The sequence below is a fragment of the Mercurialis annua genome, linkage group LG4 (genome assembly GCF_937616625.2).
Source record: "Mercurialis annua linkage group LG4, ddMerAnnu1.2, whole genome shotgun sequence".
Taxonomy (NCBI): domain Eukaryota; kingdom Viridiplantae; phylum Streptophyta; class Magnoliopsida; order Malpighiales; family Euphorbiaceae; genus Mercurialis; species Mercurialis annua.
Genome location: NC_065573.1, coordinates 13757231 through 13764535, shown reverse-complemented (window position 1 = coordinate 13764535; position 7305 = coordinate 13757231). Strand labels below are relative to the sequence as shown.

Sequence of the window (7305 nt, the reverse complement as noted above, 5' to 3'; positions counted from 1 at the left end):
AAGAGGTTCTTATCATTTTTGCCTTGAATAAATGTGAGACCTAAACTCTCTGTTGCAATTTCATACTGAGCTTCCATTTATGGTCTTGGTATTGCCTTGAATAAATGTGTCCGTGGAGTGGATTTTGGTCTTGGTATTGGCTATAGCCTATAATCCAGAATCGAATAGTACTCCATCTCATGTTGTTCCAAGTCGAGCTACTCCAGTTAACTCAACAAAAAAAGGGATGATGGCGCAATTTAAGAATAGTTCTGCTGCAACATCAAACTCTCATTTTGTTTTTCACTTTTTGCTTTTTGACTATAACAATAAATGTAATTTGTTGTGAAATTAAATGTAATGATATTATTTACAATTAGTCATTTTAAATATGAATAGTTATAATGTTATAGTATTGATTTTATGTTAATTTTTTGTTGATCTTGTGTTGATATTTTATTGATATTCAGTTGATAATTTATTGATTTTAATATTGACTAAAAAGACAAAATTGCATGGAATACAAATTAAAAAAATTAAATTAAATTGAGACCGGATAATAGTAATACTAATTTTGTTAATCTTAGTTTAATATTTGGTTGATTTTATGTTGATTTTGTATTAATTTTAATATTGGTGAAAAAGACAACAATAATTCTAAATCATGGTAAATTTTACGATATTGTTATTGTGTTGATTTAGTGTTTATTTTTGGTTGATACTCTGTCGATTTTTAGCATTGTTGAAAAAGATAATAATAATGTTGAACTATTATAATGTTATAATGTTGATCTTATGTTGATATTTTGTTGATCTTATATTAATATTTGGGTGATTTTCACATTAGCGAAGGAGGCCACATTGTAAGTGAAGTCGTGAAAATAAAAAGTGAAAATTAAACTGAAACAATGTTGAAAAAATAAAAATTAATGAAAAAAAATTAAAAAATTTAAATTAATTAGTTTATTACATGTTGTTGATTTTGTGTAGATTTTATATTGATATTGTGTTTATTTTCTCAACATTGTTTCTATTTAATTTAATTTATTTTACATATAATGTGGTTTTTTTTCTTTAATGCTAAAATCAACCAAATATCAACACAAAATCAACACAAGATCAACAACATTTAATAAATTGAGTAATATTAATTTTAAATATTTTTTATTTTTTTTAATATTGTTTTATCTTTATTTTTTGCTCACAATTAATCAGCATTTGTTATTTACCATATATATTAATTTTAATTTTTTTTTTAAATATCAACATAATATCAACACAAAATCAACAACATTTAATAAACCGAATAATATTAATATTTAAATCTTTTTTATACTAATTTTTACGTTTGTATATTTTTTACCTTTATTTTTTGCTCATAATTAATCGATATTTATTATTTACCAAATATTTAGTTTTAATTGTTTTTAAGATATCAACATAAAATCAACATAAAATCAATAAAAAAATCAACATGTGATAAACTAACTAATTTTTTTTAAATAACACTGATTTTTATTTTTCCGGCTTTATTTCAATTTAATTTTTAATTTTTTTTAATTTTATTTCACGTACAAGATCATTTTTTTACCAATATTAAACTCGCCCTAATATCAATCGAACATTAACACAAATCAACAAAATGTCAACACAATATCAACACTATAATATTACAATAATTTGACATTATTATAATCTTTTTCACCAGTACTAAAATCAACATAATATCAACATAATATCAACAAAATATCAACACTATAATATTACAATAATTTAACATTATTAGTATATTTTTCATCAATGCTAAAATAAAATATCAACTTAAAATTAACACAAAAAATAACATATCATTATCCCTATAAATAAAAAATAAAACAAAACCGGCAGTTGCAACATCTCTTTAGCATTCATGAGGCTAAAAATTAAATTAAGATAAAAAATCACACTAGAAAAATTATACTACTTTACATCACACCATAAATTTCTAATTTTTTGTGCAAAAGTTGATGTCCTTCTCATTATCTCTCTTTTTCATAGTCATTAGACAATATTTAACAGTGGTGTGCCTCCATATAATCAACTTTGTTGTCCTCCTTTGGCTCTCTAGTCTTCTTCTTCTTCGACTGTAGCAAAAATCATTCAATACAAGCATTAAAAAAACAAGACCAAATCTACAAATGATGCCAAACAAATAATCATAAGTCACGCCAAATCAAAAATCAATTGAAATAATTGTCACACATCACTTGTTCCAATTATTAATAAATAACATTAATCACCAGCTAATTTTAAGAATCTGGTGATGAAATAGTGCAGAAAATATATGGATCTAGGTCTTGTTAACACAATGTGAAAAATCAAAAGGATACTGTCACCGTTTTTAGCTAGAGTTGTCAATATAAACATCTAAAACAAATAGTATTCAATCAAAGAGAGATAATTCTAACAATCACCGCCGTCACCATCATGTTGAACACCGCCATCGTTTGCCCAATAACCGCCGCCGTCAGCCACAACACCACCCGTCGTCGCACAACCACCAGGCGGAATGTCGTCGCACCACCAACCCAAACGCTACCATTCTACTGCCATTTCAGAGATTGAATAGCTTGAAATTGTTTCCGATGATAATCTATTTAACCTCCATAAAATTGGATATTGCAGAAAGACATAGGCGGATCGCAGACGAAGAAGAGAGGAGTAAGAAGAGATCGATAATTTTTGAGAGAGAAATTGAAGCAGAAATCAAATGAAAGAGTTGTGACATCTATTTTCTTTCTATTTATACCAAGGTTAAAAAAGATAATATTCACTCCACGTACGGTAGTTTTGTGATGTGAAATTATGCTCCGTATAAAAGATAACCAAATGAAAAAGTTGATTGTTGCTGTAAAAAGCCCTTTTTTTTACATGGCCATTAAGAAGCCATTAAGAAGCCAATTATGTTTTCCTTATGCTTCATGTATAAGAAGCAGAGGCCAACTTTTGTAGCAAAATAAATTTCTGCGTTTTTTTTTTCTTTTCATCCGTTTTTCTTATTTTTAAAACCCTATTCCTCGTTTTTCTTTTCTAAACCCTAGCCGTTACTCTCTCTAGATATTCTGAAACTTCACTAATCGTCATTCCTTTCATTCATTCGAATCCGGTAAGGAATCTACTACACTTCTTTCACTAATTCGTTCGACATCGTTTTTATCGATTCATAACTCATACTCCTTTTCATATAGCTTTAGTCTGAGTTTCTTCGACGGTTCATTGTTATTTTTCAATGTCGTTTATCCTAACGCTAGGGAAATCAAATACAATACGTAATATCTATCCGTTCTTTTTGCCGTTCAATTTGATGTTGTGGCTTTCGATTGATTATTTTGTGCTGCCATAGCTGATTTGTAATACCCCGTAAAAAAATTAAAATTTTTAGGTTGTCACTGTGTTGATTAAAACAGTAACCCATTGCTTGAGTTGGCCGAATATTTGATAAGGTGTTGCACTTGGATTTTCTTTTGCGTTATACTCCTAATTGCTGCATTCTTTATGATATTATGAGCATATAGTTGGTTTTGGTTGTTCAATTATGACCTTTGGATTCAAATGTTGGTTGGTCGTTGTGTTGTGTGAGTTACTGTTTTTGGCTATCTCTTGATTTGGTTAACATGCATGTTGCTTGGGTTATGAGATCATGGTAACAAGTTTTGTGTTTCAAATAGTTGGATTTAAGTCCCTTAAATTATTTGCTAAGCCATTTGCAATTAATCCAAGATTATATATTGCTATTATATACCAATCTTAAATTATAGTTTAAGTTGTCTTTTCGATTATCCTATTTTTGGAGATAATGTTATTCTCAGAGTTTTATTATTGGATAGATTATTACAATGACATAATGTTTTTAAAAAATCCTGACCTTTCATCCCCTTTTCAATCCTACCCTGACGTTGCAAATCAGTCAATTTTACCCTATTTTGAATTTTTTTCATTTTAATTGTACCCTAAAGTATAAAATGATCTTTTTTTATTTGGCAAAAATTCTCTAAATTGATCCTTTTTCCATTAGATTAACTTTTTATATTAAATTGACCATTTTTGAGGAATTCTTTTGAATTTTTGTCAAATAAATAAAGGTTAATTTTATGCTTCAGGGTATAATTAAAATGAAAAAAAATGCAAAATGGGGTTAAATTGACAAATTTTCAACGTGAGGGTAGGATTGAAAAAGGGGATGAAAGGTCGGGATTTTTTAAGGCATTAACCCGTATTATAATTTTTTATTGGGATAATTACTTGGGTAATTATTGTTCAAGAAATTTAGGTTAACTTATCTATTTGACCAAAATGTAAATTTAGCGTTAAAACGTTTTCTTAACTTAATGAGTTAAGTAGTTAGTATTTCATCAAAGTATTTTATTAATTATAACCTGGGTTATATTTTGATAAAACTCTTGGATTGAGTTAGACTTTGGTCGCCCAAAGGGGGAAGAAGTTTGGTAGTTTGAATAACTCGGCTGACTCACAGATTAGATTTTAATTTGGGTTAAATTCAATTGTTTAATAAATTACTCGAATTGTAATTTAATATGTAACCTTTTATGATTTGTATTCTATAACTTGGGTTATGGTTGGAATGCATTTAATTTAAGTGTTTATTAAATGTGATTTGATTTTGTGTTGTGCTAGTCCTATGTGGTGTCTAGTGCTCTTTAGAGTTAGGGTCTGTTTTTAATTATGATTTTATACCTTGTCTAGACTCATCGACTGTTCGTACTTCAGAGGCAAATCAGAGTTAGATTGCTTGTCAGGTTTCACAAGGAACAGCAAGCAGTGAGTTTATATCTCTATTTACCTCTTTATTAAGTAACTATTATATTTTATATATATATATATATATATATATATATATATATATATATATATATATATATATATGTATAAACAGCTTTCGAACTGTTTTTCGGCACTATGGATTTGATTTGGAACATGTTACTCGATGGGCATCATCGGGACTGCGTGCTCACCGGTAATGATTATTATGGTATCGAGGTAGGTTTGAGATACGTCTCACATTAGTGAGAGCACCGGTGGAAGATACGTCTCCTGGGCTCACTAATTAGTAAGTGACAGTCGGGGATCGGTTATTGAGATACGTCTAACCGACACGACAATGGATTTAAAATTGTGGTTTAGGGTTTCATTGATAATCCATAATGAACAAATGTTTTATAAATGTTTTAAATGTTTTCAACTTAATAAATGTAAATTGTTACATAAATTCTACTCAATAATCCTGACCCCGTTGTTTTCCCAAATTTTCCAAATTTATGATTTGAGCATTGGTTGATCTCCGTTTCTTCATTCTCGGAGGTTCTTTATTTTATTTCAGAATAAAAGAATCGAACTATTTTAAACTCTTAAACTGTAATAGTAGTAGTATTAGTATTTATGTCTTAGTCTTATACATTTGTGTTTTAGACTATTGTTTGTTGGATTGGTCAAACTATTACTTAATTGCTTTTGGCATGATAACAGTGTTTATGGTATTTATATATATTTCCATACCGTTGGAGTTATATTTCAAGATAAGCATTCTTTGAATATATATTGCTTTTATGTACTACTAGACTAGGCTGAAGTCTTGGTTGCCCCCGAGCATGTGGTTTTATGCAGGTACATAGTTGTTAATGATATTGCCATACCTTAACGCCGGTCACAATTCATGAAAATGGGTCGTGACACTCAACTTCCTTCAAGTGAATCTTTACGGACATCTCCCGGATGTGTTTATTCTAGTCTTCAAATACCTCAAGATTCTAAACTTTCAACTTCTAGCACAACATCTTTAAACGTTGAACAAGATTAGGAGAGCTCACACATGCTGCACTCCATTTCGCAACCAAGAAAGATTCAAAACCATCGTCATCCCACCAAGCATCTACTGAGCAAAACGGCTTTGGACCCCAATCAGTTTTCTCAGAAGACCGAAAATAGATGGGTACATGATCAGAATGACCACCAGGCAAAGCCGTTAGAGACATATTTGGGTAAGTAGTACCCGCGGAACTTGACACCAAACATATGTCAATACGCGACTTTGAATTAGAATTTTTCTATGTAATAGACGACCATGAAGAGGGAGATCTAACAATTCTGAGCTGTTAACAAAGTCACAAAAATCCAGCATAGAAGCAGAGAACTCCGAACAATTCAACCTGTCCTCAAGATACAAAATTTCATTAAAGTCACCATTAATAAAAATAGTACCCATAAAACTCAACAAATGAGTGAGTTCATGCCAAAATAAAAGCCTTTCGGAAGCCAAATTACTGGCATAAACCAATATATGTCTGAAATGAGCATTATCAAAAAACAAAATCCATTAATATCCATCTACAAGAACATTACCCAATAAAATTGTGTTCCATATAGATGATGGTATTAGTTGATTAGTTTTAAAACATATTCCATCTAAATTTAGGTTCAGCATGTTGAAGTGCAAATTTAATAAGTTTTTAATAACTCAACAATTCAAATAGTTTTTGATATAGTTTAAATTAACATTTTTTATATTTTTAGATGAACAAGATGTTCTTTTTTTTGTCAAAGATAGAACTACTCTAAGTTAGTTGTTAGCGGGTTTAGCATAAATTAATTAGTATCAATATTAATTTTTTAAATTATTTTTTAATTAGGCGAAACAACTGCTTGTGGAAAGTCAGGGTCAAACCGAGAAATTATTACATAGACTTAGTCTACCACGTCATTCGTACACTAAGTCAATCACATTATAATATGTCATTAAAATGATGGCATTATTATAATATCATTATTAAAAAGTGTAAAAAATAACAAACGAAATTACAATAATGACGTGTTATAATGTGATTGGCTTAGTATATGGATGACGTGGTAGACTAATTTTAAGTAATAATATTTCGGGTCAAATCCCTGACTTCCATGTACAATGAGAGATTTGGCCATCATGCCAAGCCCTCAAGTACAAGATTTCAAAATCTTTTTGAGAAAAGTTCCTGTAATACATTATTTTGTATTTTATTTACGACTTTTCATTATTTTTAAAAATATTTACAAGTCGTACCGTTTTTATATGCCAAAAACATCCTTGAAATTAATTTATGCTCTGTTTTTTTTATCGTTTTTTATTAGTGTATCTATTGTGTTTTTTTAGTGTAACTATGATGTTTTCATAATGTATCATTAGTGTATCTTTTGTGTTTTTATAGTATACACCATAAAAACAGTGCAAATACACCAGAAAAATATAAATCCACCAGAAAATATGGATAAACAAAAAAACATCAGAAATACACTATC

The 7305-nt window shown here is 29.2% G+C and overlaps 1 long non-coding RNA gene across 2 annotated transcripts; it reads right to left on the bottom strand.

Moving 5' to 3' along the window:
- Positions 1-1806: 1806 nt before the first annotated feature.
- Positions 1807-2785, bottom strand: LOC126678906 (uncharacterized). 2 transcript variants are annotated; one of them, XR_008790613.1, is made up of 2 exons: positions 2427-2785; positions 1807-2102 (listed from the first exon to the last, which is right to left on the bottom strand). It is a non-coding gene; the product is annotated as an uncharacterized LOC126678906 (long non-coding RNA). The 2 variants fall into 2 exon arrangements; XR_007640767.2 differs by having other exon boundaries at positions 2433-2785.
- Positions 2786-7305: the final 4520 nt, after the last annotated feature.